This window comes from Anomaloglossus baeobatrachus, chromosome 6, assembly GCF_048569485.1.
Source record: "Anomaloglossus baeobatrachus isolate aAnoBae1 chromosome 6, aAnoBae1.hap1, whole genome shotgun sequence".
Lineage (NCBI taxonomy): Eukaryota > Metazoa > Chordata > Amphibia > Anura > Aromobatidae > Anomaloglossus > Anomaloglossus baeobatrachus.
The window spans coordinates 573,292,908-573,308,422 of NC_134358.1; the positions used below are offsets into that span (position 1 = coordinate 573,292,908).

At 52.9% G+C, this 15,515-nt stretch overlaps 1 protein-coding gene across 1 annotated transcript in view; it reads right to left on the reverse strand.

Moving 5' to 3' along the window:
- LOC142243695 (uncharacterized) overlaps positions 1-15,515 on the reverse strand; it is a 541,000-nt gene that overhangs the window by 133,856 nt on the left and 391,629 nt on the right. The window lies entirely within an intron of this gene.

Below are 15,515 nucleotides of genomic sequence, written 5' to 3' on the forward strand. Positions count from 1 at the left end.
TAGAGGTCTATACTGGCTATGATGCTGAAATTTGGCATACTAGCTCAACTTTTGCAGCTAAACACGATAAAATTATTACCGGCTATGACAAAACAATATTTCGACCGCAATTATGTGTCAAAGTAGCTTGTAAAACGCCTCACATAAAATTTATGCCAAACTTTGCCCATATATAACTCAAGACCAAAACCCAATAGTAACTGGTGCTTTACCCTGTACAACAAACATCTACATGACTGTGCATTGCTGCAATATCACGGTCACAGCTTATGTATTTGTGGAAATATTCACACCCACATATGATGAAAAACTTAAAAAAAAACTGAATTTTACCTATTTTTAGGTCAAATTTCTCAAAAAGGGTCCCCCTAAAATATATTAATTCTGATATCATTAGAAAGAGCACATTGTTCTCTACAAGGATCATTGGGTTTTTTGGAGTCTCTCAGTTTATGAAAAGAAAAATGCCCTGAACCTGGTGTTATTTATGCGCGGAATGCATGGATTTTGTGATTTTCAGATTCTTATCACATGTTACAGAGTTGTGTTGTTGCAATGTCTATTATAATCAAAAACCTATAAACCTTTTTATGAAAAGTTATTAACTAATAATAACTAATAATAACTAATCAGTGATTGCTCACGGCATGACACCGCTGCAGTCCACACTTTCTTCTCCAGACTCATCTATGGGATTGGTCATATCCACTCTTCAGCGATGGATCTGAGCCCAGTACAACTTGTGCCACCACAATGCGGATTTCAAGATCAGCGCTGAATGGAATGTTTTTGGTCCCAGTCATGGAAAGTCGTCCTGTGATGGGATTGGAGGGACAGCAAAGAGGTTGTCAGCTCGTGCCAGTCTTCAACGCCCAACTGAAAACCAAATACTGACCCCGGTGGATTTATTCAACTTTTGCAATGAGCAACTGCATGGAATCAAGTTGTTTTTTGTTCCAAAAGAAAAAATTGACGAAATACGGGTAGTTCAAGAGGAAAGGTTCAAAGATGGACATACAATTGCTGGAACAAGAGAAAATCACCAGTTTGTGCCAATTGATGACAAAAAGATTTGCATTTCAAGGGTGTGAAATGACCCTTCATCTTTCATTGCCCGTGTAGATGGATCTGTCAGATCAATGCTTTTTGTGCCAATTGCAAACCTCCAGCCAGGGCAATACATTGCCTGCATTTACCATAGGAACTGGTGGATTGGAAATATTTCTGAAATGTCAGTCGACGACCATGATGCATTAATACATTTTATACATCCTCATGGAGCAGCTTCTGTCTCTGGCCTGTGAGGAATGATACAGGCTGGATTCCCGAGCAGTCGATCATTGCAATAATTCCAGCACCAGCTGCACAAGCAATGGGCCGACAATACAGCAAATTCAGCAACAATTCCAGACCACTTAGGGTATGTGCGCACTAGGCGTTTTTTTCACGCTGCATTTTTATGTGCGTTTTTGTCTCAAAAAACACACCCGCGGCTAAAACGCGACAAAAACGCATGCGTTTTTACCGCGATTTGGAGCGTTTTTAATCAGTGCACAATGCCATTAAAGATTGTTGATGGGAAAAAAAAAAAGGTCTGATGTCATTTCCTTCTTCAAAATGTTCATTGTATGCAGGAGAGCAGACAGCTGCAGAACTACAAGGCTCAGCATCCTCCATCCAGGACTGTATGCAGGAGTTTTTTGCCCAAAAAGAAAAATAAATGACGTGAGCTTCGCTATATTTTTGTATGCTAGCCAGGTACAGCAGGCAGGTACAGGCTGCCCCTAACCCCCAGCTGCCTATTTGTACCTGGCTGGGAATCAAAAATATAGGGAAGCCCTTTTTTTCATTTCATGAATTTCAAGAAATAATTAAAAAAAAAAAAAAAAAATGACATAGGCTTCGCCCAATTTTTGAGTCCAGCCAGGTACAACTAGGCAGCTGGGGATTGGAATCCACAGTGCAGGGTGCCCATGCTTTCTGGGCACCCCCGCTGCGAATTGCAGTCCGCAGCCACCCCAGAAAATGGCGCTTTCATAGAAGCACCATCTTCTGGCGCTGTATCCAACTCTTCCAGCTGCCCTGATGCCAGGTGGCTCGCTGGGTAATAATGGAGTTAGGGCTAGCTGTATATTATCAGCTGGCCCTAAGCCCGAAATTCATGGTGTCACGCCAATAACACAACACAGAAAAATATTTTTATTAGAAATAAAACACAACACAATTAGTGACTCCATCTTTATTGAAATAAAGAGCCCCCCCTCCGCAGTAATCCTGGGTCAAGGGTCCCGCGCCGTCCAATCCGGATCCAATATCATCTGATCGGTTTGCTGGAAGGCAAAGTGATCAAATGATGTGTCAGGATCAAGTGCCTGAATCACATCACACAGCAGCTGATTGTATAAAAGCCGATTATACAATCAGCTGATGCATCAGTGCAAAAAAAAAAAATAAATAAATAAATACTCACGTCTGTGCTGATGAAGTCCCCTGACGGCAGGATCAGCTGATAGCCGGCCGGGCGCGGAAAAGCCGGCGACACCGCGAGAATTACGATCAGCTGATGCGTCAGGTGACTGCATCAGGTGATCCACCGCCAGGTCCTGCAAGCTTCGTATGTGCCCCGGGGAGACTGCACACAGCCAGAGCGGCGGTACCGGGACAGGAGGTGGGAGCGGGCATGACACCAGGACCCTGCAGACAGGTGAGTATATATGACATTTTTTTTTCTACTGTTCACTTTTGTTTTCGCCGCTGCCTCCACCTCCCACCCAGACATGGCGCCGCACGGAGCTGACATGGCACCGGGCGGGTTGTGGAAGCAGCGGTGACGGTACCGGGAGGATTCACGGTTCTATATTTACCAACAGAAGGAATCCTCTTCCTGTACACGTCACTTTACTGCCCACCCCTTGCGTTTATAGCTGCATTTTTAGTCATAGAAACACGGCTATATGCGTTTTTCATTGCGTTGTTGAACATCTCATTGAACTCAATGGGTGAAAAACGCAGTGAAAAACGCAGAAATAATTGACATGCTGCATTTTTGTGGTCACCACAAAAACGCAGCTACAAAAAAACGCTGTGTGCAGACAGCAAAAATGAAAACTCAGACATTGCTGGGGAAGCAATGTCACTGTGTTTTCAGCACAAAAACGCGGTAAAAAAACGCCGCTAAAAACGCCTAGTGCGAACAAGGCCTTAGACTGAACATTATGGCTTGGGAACCAATAAAAGATACCCAATATTAGGCTTGGGATCCTGGGCAAAGACACCCACCCTCAGGCCCCGGAACCCGCGATAAAGAGACCGCCCGCGACTTGCCTTGCACGGCTATCGGCCATGGCTCCTAGGCGATGGGGCTGCCAATTCTCGAAAGACAGCATTATTACAATTCTTAATAGGATTATAATACCAATTCTTAGGGAATTGGTTGTGGTAGAACCACCATGGACCAACGCAAGGGTTTGAATAGTGCAGTTACCATTCATTGCGTATTAATAAATAACACCAGGTTCAGTGGCATTTTTCTTTTCTTAAACCAGGGGTGGGGAACCTCCGGCCCGCGGGCCGCATGCGGCCCGCCATGACCTTTTATGTGGCTCCCGGGGGAGGCAGTGCTGGTGCTGTCACCGCGGTCTTGCTGCCGCCGGCCCTGTAAATCCACACATTGCTGTTTGTGCTGCAATGTGTTCTCCCATCGGCCAGTGCTTAATTTGTGGGCGGGTCCACAGCAGCCTCACAGCTTCCAGCGTTGTGTGCACGCCCCCTGCCCTCCGGAGATCAGTGCCCGCCTTCTCCTTCTGATGCAGTGTGTCCGGCTCCTGCACTCCGGTGATGTGAATGCAATGCTAATGTGAGTCCAGCGCCGACCCTCTGCTGCTATGTGCCCTGCCCAATGCTTTGTGCCTCCCCACACCAGTTCTGTAAACCTTCTCCCCCAGAGTTGCATGAAACTCTCAGCACAGTGTGCCCCCCAATGTCCTGTGTGTACCCCTCCCCCAGTCCTGTGTGCAGCCCCCCCAGTCCTATGTGCACCCCCCACACAAACCTGTGTGCAGCCCCTCCCAGTCCTGTGTGCACCCCTCCCCCAGTCCTGTGTGCACCCCTCCCCCAGTCCTGTGTGCACCCCCACACAATCCTGTGTGCACCCCCACACAATCCTGTGTGCACCCCCACACAATCCTGTGTGCACCCCCACACAATCCTGTGTGCAGCCCCCCCAGTCCTGTGTGCAGCCCCCCCAGTCCTGTGTGCAGCCCATCACCCAGTCCTGTGTGCAGCGCAACCTCCGTGTGGTGCCTGTGCCCCCAGCCCCGCGTGTGGTGCCTGTGCCCCCAGCCCCGCGTGTGGTGCCTGTGCCCCCAGCCCCGCGTGTGGTGCCTGTGCCCCCAGCCCCGCGTGTGGTGCCTGTGCCCCCAGCCCCGCGTGTGGTGCCTGTGCCCCCAGCCCCGCGTGTGGTGCCTGTGCCCCCAGCCCCGCGTGTGGTGCCTGTGCCCCCAGCCCCGCGTGTGGTGCCTGTGCCCCCAGCCCCGCGTGTGGTGCTGTTAAAAACACTAAAATTAATACATCTAGTTATCAAATATTTTATAGTAGGACATATATGTTCACAGTTCTGTTTATGTTGGAGGGCATAGTTTATTAATAAAGTTCTTATAAGGAATATTAAAATATCCATATTGAATTTACATAAGTGCTGATATGGAAGGATGTATATATATTCTTTTGGAAGCTTCTAGAGATTACACCATGTGACATGTGTCCAGCAGTAATTTCCCTATATGGACTGGACAGTTGTCATATAACACACGATGGAGGGGGCTACTGGTCGCTCCTGCACGTTGTCAGCTGTCCCAGAAGGCTCCCAGGCTGCAAGATGAAGACATGCTAGGGGATATCACCCCCGCTTTGCCATTCAGAATCCAAGGAGAGATGGATGAAGATTTTCTATTGATCAGTATGGACTAAATGAACTCTTTTACGTAAGCTAACGAAGTATATTATTTTTCCTTTCTGTAACTGAACCCTGGCAACCATTTTTAAATAGATAAAATACATTTATATTTTACATTTTTGAAGTCCTTTCTTTCATGCGCTTTTACGTATTTGAAGAAAAATATATTTAAGAGTATATTTTTTAACAGGTGCCTGTGCCCCCAGCCCCGCGTGTGGTGCCTGTGCCCCCAGCCCCGCATGTGGTGCCTGTGCCCCCAGCCCCATGCCCCCAGTTAATTAATTGTTTCACCCAATATAGCAGGGTCATTTAAACATTGATAATTTTGTGCGGCCCCCGAAGGTTGGTAGAAATTTCCAAATGGCCCCCAACAGAAAAAAGGTTCCCCACCCCTGTCTTAAACTGAGAGACTCAAAAAAACCCCCCCAATGATCCTTGTAGAGAACAATGTGCTCTTTCTAATGATATCAGAATTAATATATTTTAGTGGGACCCTTTTTGAGAAATTTGACCAAAAAATAGGTAAAATTCTTTTTTTTTATGTTTTTCATCATATGTGGGTGTGAATATTTCCACAAATACATAAGCTGTGACCGTGATATTGCAGCAATGCACAGTCATGTAGATGTTTGGTGTACAGGGTAAAGCACCAGTTACTATTGGTTTTTGGTCTTGAGTTATATATGGGCAAAGTTTGGCATAAATTTTATGCGAGGCGTTTTACAAGCTACTTTGACACAAAATTGCGGCCAAAATATTGTTTTATCATAGCCGGTAATAATTTTATCGTGTTTAGCAGCAAAAGTTGAGCTAGTATGCCAAATTTCAGCATCATAGCCAGTATAGACCTCTAATAGCTATGTGCCAAAGTGTGCACAATCCTCTTAGGCCCGTTTCACACGTCAGTGAAAAACACAGACGTTTTTCACTGGCGTGTAAAACACGTACATGTCCCTCCGTGGCCCGTGATTGCACTTAGAAATCAACTCACCTGTGCGCGCTCCCGCTCTCCATGGTGCTGATCGCTCCCGCGGTGCAGCATCCGGCCAGCACTGACCCCTGCAGCAGCTGCTTCCGGGTCGGCTGTGTCGCGCATAATGAATATGCGTGACAGTAATCAGCCGGCTCAGAAGCAGCAGGCTGCACGGGCTGCAGAGGACATCGCTGGACGCCGGGTGAGTTAAAATGTTTATTATTTTAAATGCATGTTTTTTTCTGGCACGTGTATCACAGACCACACCACTGCATGGTCCGTGGAACATCAGTGATGCCAGAAAAAAATGGACATGTCTCCGTGCAACAATCACGCACACGCGGGTACGCCGCACGGAGACACGTGCAGTGAAAAATCACTGATGTGTGAGCAGACCCATTCATTATAATGCGTCTGCGTATGTCAGTGATTCTGGTACGTTTAAAAAAAAAAGCACAAACCAGAATCACTGACGTGGGAAAGGGGCCTTAGCTGAAGCCGCAGGCTCGGGGACCCTCCAGTGAAAGGTCAACACTGCCCAATGTATTTCAGATCTGGCCCTAAAAATTTACAGAACCTCTTTTCAAACAAACATGTACATCCTTATAAATTTTCAACAAAAATCGGAGAAGGTCGAGTGGGGACGATTTTTAAAACTGATCCACTTGACATGGAATGACCCAAAAGTCACAGCCCAGAAGGAAAAAGTCACAGCCCAGAAGGGAAAAGTCACAGCCCAGAAGGGAAAAGTCACAGCCCAGAAGGGAAAAGTCACAGCCCAGAAGGGAAAAGTCACAGCCCAGAAGGGAAAAAGCCACAGCCCAGAAGGGAAAAAGTCACAGCCCAGAAGGGAAAAAGTCACAGCCCAGAAGGGAAAAAGCCACAGCCCAGAAGGGAAAAGTCACAGCCCAGAAGGGAAAAAGCCACAGCCCAGAAGGGAAAAGTCACAGCCCAGAAGGGAAAAAGCCACAGCCCAGAAGGGAAAAGTCACAGCCCAGAAGGGAAAAAGTCACAGCCCAGAAGGGAAAAGTCACAGCCCAGAAGGGAAAAGTCACAGCCCAGAAGGGAAAAAGTCACAGCCCACAAGGGAAAAGTCACAGCCCAGAAGGGAAAAAGTCACAGCCCACAAGGGAAAAAGTCACAGCCCAGAAGGGAAAAAGCCACAGCCCAGAAGGGAAAAGTCACAGCCCAGAAGGGAAAAGTCACAGCCCAGAAGGGAAAAAGTCACAGCCCAGAAGGGAAAAAGTCACAGCCCAGAAGGGGAAAAGCCACAGCCCAGAAGGGAAAAGTCACAGCCCAGAAGGGAAAAAGCCACAGCCCAGAAGGGAAAAGTCACAGCCCAGAAGGGAAAAAGCCACAGCCCAGAAGGGAAAAGTCACAGCCCAGAAGGGAAAAGTCACAGCCCAGAAGGGAAAAGTCACAGCCCAGAAGGGAAAAAGTCACAGCCCAGAAGGGAAAAAGTCACAGCCCAGAAGGGAAAAAGTCACAGCCCACAAGGGAAAAAGTCACAGCCCAGAAGGGAAAAAGCCACAGCCCAGAAGGGAAAAGTCACAGCCCAGAAGGGAAAAGTCACAGCCCAGAAGGGAAAAGTCACAGCCCAGAAGGGAAAAGTCACCGCCCAGAAGGGAAAAGTCACAGACCTAAAGTCACAGTCATAAACCTCATTTCTATCCAGAAATGTTACTCAGTCCATCAGTTATTAGATATATGAAACTGAAATAGCAAAAACCCAAATTGTTATGAAGAAAAAAGGTTACCATTAATGGGGGTGCACAAACTTTCATATGACTGTATCTAACTTACATTATGTTCTTTTGAAAAAATTAAATTTATGAAATAAGCGGAAAATCCTGAGCTTCCTCATGTTGGGATATACCGTATTTTTCACTTTATAAGACGCACCCCCAAATCTGGTGAAGGAAAAGAGAATTTTTTTTAATGTTAAATGGAGTCCGTCTTATAATGCCAGTGTCCGTGTAACAAATCATATAGGGTATATGTCCCTAATAGCCCCCTCCATTCTAAAATTAGCCCCCTTAATCTGGATATGGCCCCCTTATATTGAATATAGCCCCCTTGTGATGGCACACGTCCGCCATTAATGGTACATGTCCCCTATTGATGGAACACGTTCCCCTATGGATGGCACATGTCCCCCCTGTGCTGCCCATGTTCCCCTATGGATGGCACACGTCTCCCCTGTGCTGCCCATGTTCCCCTATGGATGGCACACGTCCCCCCTGTGCTGCCCATGGCACCCTATGGATGGCAAACGTCCCCCTGTGCTGTCCATGTTCCCCTATGGATGGCACACATACCCCCTGTGCTGCCCATGGCCCCCTATGGATGGCACACCTCCCCTGTGTTAGATATGGCCCCTATGCTGCTGCCCATAGTAAAATAAAACACTCTTTCCTTACCTTCTCCAGCGCGGTCCTCCCATGTCTCCCTCCGTGCAGCCGAGTTCCTGCACTCCCTGGTTCTCGGTGCTGGTCATGTGATCGGCACAGCAGAGTGATATCATCTCTGTGTGCCTGATCGCAGCGGCAGCAGAGAGATCGGGGAGACACCGGGAGGAGACACGCTGGAGGAGGTAAGTATAGTGTGTTTTATTTTACTATGGGCAGCAGCATGGGGGCCATATCTAACACAGGGGAGCATGTTTCATTAAAGGGGGGCGCGGGCTCATATAATATGCACCGCTCCCCCAGCCCGTCACTGCAGTGCGGTTTCAGCACCACGGTGATGGACAGTGGCAGTGCATATTATATGAGCGGGAGCACGAGATCTAACGCTGCCGCCCGCAGCTTTCACCAGCCCCCAGCACCGCTCCAGAGCTGCCCCCACCTCCCCTGGCCCCTGCAGTATATATAGTATAAACACCCCCCGTATATTCGGATTATAAGACGCACCCCCTACTTTCCCCCAAAATTTGGGTGAACAAAAGTGCGTCTTATAAAGCGAAAAATATGGTAATCATATAGGATGACATAGTGATCGGAATGGGGTGTTGTTCTCTAATTGTGATCTCCAATGCATATACTGGATGCAGCCGGAGTCAGTGAATACTGTGACTTTATTCACACAGATAATTGAGACATTTCTCAGTTTAAGCTTTTGTCAAGAACTCAAGGCACCCGATGCAGATTTGTGATAACCAGCACAGGTAAAGCAGACAGCTGTGGGCTGGAATTCTCAGGCTGGGGAGGCCCATTATTATTGGCCCCTCAGTCTAAAAAAATAGCAGCCCGCAGCCGTCCAGAATTGTTGCATCCATTAGACACTCCAATTCTAATGCTAACCTGACTCAGATTGCCTTGTAGCGGTGGCAGAGTTATATATATCACAGCAGAGAACTGCGCGACCCCTGGAGTACTTCAGATCGCGCTGTCAGTTTTCGATCCTGCTGCTATTTTTAGGCTGGGAGGGGCCAACAACTATGGACGTCCCCAGCTTTATCTGTGCTGGTATTGTGGGGAGCCACTATCTTTGATAACCAGCCAAGATAAAGCAGACAGCCGGGGACTGCAGGTGACAGCGATCTGCTTCACCTGCGCTGGTTGCCACACATAGGCGGGAGCACGGCTCATAGTGGTGTAATGTAACATCACTGTTCCCAGAAGCCTCCTGGGTCAGATGTGTCCCGACCCCTTCCTCCCGCCGTCCACAGTCACTCCCAGCACTTTCCATCCATTGCAGCATTTGTACAGTCCTCCCAGACCGGCCTCCATCCTCCTCCAGAACATTCTCTCAGTGACGCGCAATAGATTCATTATTCGTGAGGAAATCGGAAAATCTCACAATTCACCCAACAATAATCCCAGGAGGAATGCGCCTAATCTGCTGCAACCAGCGACCGCCGGGAGACAGGAGCCGCGGAGGGGGGGGGACAGAGGAGCCGCGGAGGAGGGGGACAGAGGAGCCGCGGAGAGGGGCGGCCGCCGAGACAGAGGAGCCGCGGAGGAGGGGGGGGGGAACAGAGGAGCCGCGGAGGGGGGGGGGGCAGCCGAGACAGAGGAGCCGCGGAGGGGGGGGACAGCCGGGACAGAGGAGCCGCCGAGGTAGGGGGAGGGACAACCGGGACAGAGGAGCCGCGGAGGTGGGGGGGGGGGCAGCCGGGACAGAGGAGCCGCGGAGGTGGGGGCAGCCGGGACAGAGGAGCCGCGGAGGGGGGACAGCCGGGACAGAGGAGCCGCGGAGGGGGGACAGCCGGGACAGAGGAGCCGCGGAGGGGGGACAGCCGGGACAGAGGAGCCGCGGAGGGGGCAGGCGCCGGGACAGAGGAGCCGCGGAGGAGGGGGGGGCGGCGCGTGGGCTTCATGCAGAGACACGTGTGAGTGAAACTGGCAGCTGCAGAAGACGCGCTCTACAGAGGGGCGGGGCATCCACCATGTGACCGCACTGATGGGAACCCACCAATACACGCAGATGGGCGGGGCATACGCCATGTGACCGCACTGATGGGAACCCACCAATACACGCAGATGGGCGGAGCCTGGACACACCCACACACCACCAGTCACATGACTAGGCTCAGTGCGCGTTCATTGGACGCCTGACACCGCAGCGGCCATGTTGGATAAGGGAAACCTGCCAGACCCTGCACTAGTGCTGCGATAATCTGATCACATAGAGGAGATAACGCCACAAACAAGAGAAGAAGCCAAAGTCACATGACTGTAAGGAAATGACCTCCAGGAGACACAAGAGGGCGGAATTCCCATACAATGTCCCTATGCCAGACATGGGGGAGAACCAGCAGCGGCCAAACCTGCAACATCCGGGCCCCGGGGGAGGAGGAGCCGCAGAGCCTCAGTCTCCCGACCGCAGCCCGCACCCGGCCTCACAGGAGGAGGAGACCCCGTAGTGTGTGACGTCACATCCGGCCGCAGCCCGCACCCGGCCTCACAGGAGGAGGAGACCCCGTAGTGTGTGACGTCACATCCGGCCGCAGCCCCGCACCCGGCCTCACAGGAGGAGACCCGTAGTGTGTGACGTCACATCCGGCCGCAGCCCGCACACGGCCTCACAGGAGGAGACCCCGTAGTGTGTGACGTCACATCCGGCCGCAGCCCGCACCCGGCCTCACAGGAGACCCGTAGACTGTGACGTCACATCCGGCCGCAGCCCGCACCCATCCGCTCAGGGAGAGGCTAGACTGTACGGGCTCCTACCACATTATGGGCGTGGTCAGCCTGGTTGGGGGCGTGGCGGTGTTTCTTCCTGCCATTATACTCCTGCTCCAGTGGCTCCGCCCCCTGCACCCCCACATGGGGGTCTCACCCTCAGACTCCCCTCTATTATAATAAACGCTGTGCGCACGCGCACGTAGAATAGACATTTTTCGGGCTGAAAACATTAGGCCGCAGGTTAGACACGCCCCATCACATGACAAGATACGTCATACCTGTCAGGAGCCCGTACATTCTAGCATCTACCATACCAGGGGCTGCGATCTGGTGCCGAGATCACAGAGAGAGGAGCTGAGGGAGAGATGTCCTCATCTGAGGAAGGGGCTGCTGCTCTGGAGGCAGAGAAGAGGATGGGGGGGAGAGAAGAGGATGGGGGGAGAGAAGAGGATGGGGGCAGAGAGAAGAGGATGGGGGGGAGAAGAGGATGGGGGGGAGAAGAGGATGGGGGGAGAGAAGGGGATGGGGGGGGAGAGAAGAGGATGGGGGGAGAGAAGAGGATGGAGGCAGAGAAGAGGATGGGGGGGAGAGAAGAGGATGGGGGGAGAGAAGAGGATGGGGGCAGAGAGAAGAGGATGGGGGGGGGGGAGAAGAGGATGGGGGGGAGAAGAGGATGGGGGGAGAGAAGGGGATGGGGGGGGAGAGAAGAGGATGGGGGAGAAGAGGATGGGGGGGAGAAGAGGATGGGGGGGGAGAAGAGGATGGGGGGAGAAAAGAGGATGGGGGAGAGAAGAGGATGGGGGCAGAGAGAAGAGGATGGGGGGGAGAAGAGGATGGGGGGGAGAAGAGGATGGGGGGAGAAGAGGATGGGGGGGAGAAGAGGATGGGGGGGAGAAGAGGATGGGGGGGGGGAGAAGAGGATGGGGGGGGAGAGAAGAGGATCGGGGGGAGAGAAGAGGATGGGGGGAGAGAAGAGGATGGGGGAAGAGAAGAGGATGGGGGAAGAGAAGAGGATGGGGGGGAGAAGAGGATGGGGGAGAGAAGAGGATGGGGGGAGAGAAGAGGATGGGGGGAGAGAAGAGGATGGGGGGAGAGAAGAGGATGGGGGGAGAGAAGAGGATGGGGGAGAGAAGAGGATGGGGGGAGAGAAGAGGATGGGGGGAGAGAAGAGGATGGGGGGAGAGAAGAGGATGGGGGGGCAGAGAGAAGAGGATGGAAGGAGAGAAGAGGATGGGGGGAGAGAAGAGGATGGTGGGGGGAGAGAAGAGGATGGTGGGGCAGAGAGAAGAGGATGGAAGGAGAGAAGAGGATGGGGGGAGAGAAGAGGATGGTGGGGGGAGAGAAGAGGATGGTGGGGGGAGAGAAGAGGATGGTGGGGGGAGAGAAGAGGATGGGAGGAGAGAAGAGGATGGGGGCAGAGAAGAGGATGGGAGGAGAGAAGAGGATGGGGGCAGAGAAGAGGATGGGGGGAGAGAAGAGGATGGGGGGCAGAGAAGTGGATGGGGGGGCAGAGAGAAGAGGATGGGGGGAGAGAGAAGAGGATGGGGGGGAGAGAGAGAAGAGGATCGCGGGGGGAGAGAGGATGGGGGCAGAGAAGATGGGGGGAGAAGTGGATGGGGGGGAAGAGAAGAGGATGGGGGGAGAAGTGGATGGGGGGGAGAGAAGAGGATGGGGGGAAGAGAAGAGGATGGGGGGGCAGAGAGAAGAGGATGGGGGGAGAGAGAAGAGGATGGCGGGGGGAGAGAGGATGGGGGCAGAGAAGATGGGGGGAGAAGAGGATGGGGGGGAGAGAGGATGGGGGCAGAGAAGATGGGGGGAGAAGAGGATGGGGGGGAGAGAAAAGAGGATAGGGGGGCAGAGAGAAGAGGATGGGAGCAGAGAGAAGAGGATTGGGGGGGGCAGAGAGAAGAGGATGGGGGGAGAGAAGAGGATGGGGGCAGAGAGAAGAGGATGGGGGGAGAGAAGAGGATGGAGGGGAGAGAAGAGGATGAGGGGGCAGAGAGAAGAGGATGGGGCAGAGAGAAGAGGATGGGGGCAGAGAGAAGAGGATGGGGGGCAGAGAGAAGAGGATGGGGGGGCAGAGAGAAGAGGATGGGGGGAGAGAGAAGAGGATGGGGGGAGAGAAGAGGATGGGGGGGAGAGAGAGAAGAGGATCGCGGGGGGAGAGAGGATGGGGCAGAGAAGATGGGGGGAGAAGTGGATGGGGGGGAAGAGAAGAGGATGGGGGGAGAAGTGGATGGGGGGGAGAGAAGAGGATGGGGGGAAGAGAAGAGGATGGGGGGGCAGAGAGAAGAGGATGGGGGAGAGAAGAGGATGGGGGCAGAGAAGAGGATGGGGGGGCAGACAGAAGAGGATGGGGGCAGAGAGAAGAGGATGGGGGAGAGAAGAGGATGGGGGGGAGAGAAAAAGATGAGGGGGGCAAAGAAGAGGATGGGGGGCAGAGAAGAGGATGGGGGGAGAGAAGAGGATGGGGGGAGAGAAGAGGAGGGGGGAGAGAAGAGGACGGGGGGCAGAGAAGAGGATGGAGGGAAGAGAATGGGGGGAGAGAAGAGGATGGCGGGCAGAGAAGAAGTTGGAGGAAAGAGAAGAGGATGGGGGAGAAGAGGATGGGGGAGAGAAGAGGATGGGAGTGTGGGGGTAGAGAAGAGGATGGGAGTGTGGGGGTAGAGAAGAGGATGGGAGTGCGGGGGTAGAGAAGAGGATGGGAGTGTGGTGGAAGGGAGAAGAGGATGGGAGTGCGGGGGAAGGGAGAAGAGGATGGGAGTACGAGGGAAGGGAGAAGAGGATGGGAGTACGAGGGAAGGGAGAAGAGGATGGGAGTGCGGGGGAAGGGAGAAGAGGATGAGAGTGCAGGGGAAGGGAGAAGAGGATGGAATTGCTGGGGGGAAGAGAGAAGAGCATGGGAGTGCGGGGGAAGGGAGAAGAGGATGGGAGTGCTGGGTGACAAAGAGAAGAGGATGGGAGTGCGGATGGAAAAGAGAAGAGGATGGGAGTGTGGGGAGAAGAGGATGGGAGTGCGGGGGAAGGGAGAAGAGGATGGGAGTGCTGGGTGACAAAGAGAAGAGGATGGGAGTGCGGATGGAAAAGAGAAGAGGATGGGAGAGCGGGGGGAGAAGAGGATGGGAGTGCGGGGGAAGCGAGAAGAGGATGGGAGTGCGGGGGAAGAGAGAAGAGGATGGGAGTGCACGGGGAAAAGAGAAGCGGTTAAGAGTGCGGGGGGAGAGAGAAGAGTATGGGAGTGCAGGGGGGAAGAGAGAAGAGGATGTGAATGCGGGGTAAGAGAGAAGAGGATGGGAGTGTGGGGGGGGAGAGAGAAGAGGATGGGAGTGCGGGGGAAGGGAGACGAGGATGGGAGTGGTGGAGGGAAGAAAGAAGAGGATGGGAGTGTGGGCGAAGGGAGAAGAGGATAGGAGTTCGGGGGAAGGGAGAAGAGGATGGGAATGCGGGGGAAGGGAGAAGAGAATGGGAGTGCCGGGAAAAGGAGAAGAGGATGGGAGTGCGGGGGAAGGGAGAAGAGGATGGGAGTGCACGGGGAAAAGAGAAGCGGTTAAGAGTGCGGGGGGAGAGAGAAGAGTATGGGAGTGCAGGGGGGGAAGAGAAAAGAGGATGTGAATGCGGGGTAAGAGAGAGGAGGATGGGAGTGTGGGGGGGGGGAGAGAAGAGGATGGGAGTGCGGGGGAAGGGAGACGAGGATGGGAGTGGTGGAGGGAAGAGAGAAGAGGATGGGAGTGCGGGGGGAAGAGAGAAGAGGATGGGAGTGGGGGGGAAGGGAGAAGAGGGTGGGAGTTCGGGGGAAGGGAGAAGAAGATGGGAGTGCGGGGGAAGGGAGAAGAGGATGGGAGTGCGGGGGAAGGGAGAAGAGAATGGGAGTGCCGGGAAAAGGAGAAGAGGATGGGAGTTCGGGGGAAGGGAGAAGAGAATGGGAGTGCCGGGAAAAGGAGAAGAGGATGGGAGTTCGGGGGAAGGGAGAAGAGGATGGGAGTGCGGGGGAAGGGAGAAGAGGATGGAATTGCTGGGGGGAAGAGAGAAGAGGATGGGTGTCCAGGGGCAAGGGAGAAGAGGATGGGAGTGCTGGGTGAAAAAGAGAAGAGGATGGGAGTGCGGATGGAAAAGAGAAGAGGATGGGTGTGCGGGGGGAAAAGAGAAGAGGATGGGAGTGTGGGGAGAAGAGGATGGGATTGTGGGGGAGGAGAGAAGAGGATGTGAGTGCGGGGGAAAGAGTGAAGAGGATGGGAGTGCGGGGGGAAGAGGATGGGAGTGTGTGGGGGAAGAGAGAAGAGGATGGGAGTGCAGGAGGAAGAGAGAAGAGGATTGGAGTGCAGGGGAATAGAGAAGAGGATGGGAGTGCGGGGGGGGGAAGAGAAGCGGATGGGAGTGCAGGGGGAGAGAGAAGAGGATGGTTGTGCAGAGGGAAGAGAGAAGAGTATGGGAGTGCGGGGAGGGAGAGAGAAGAGGATGG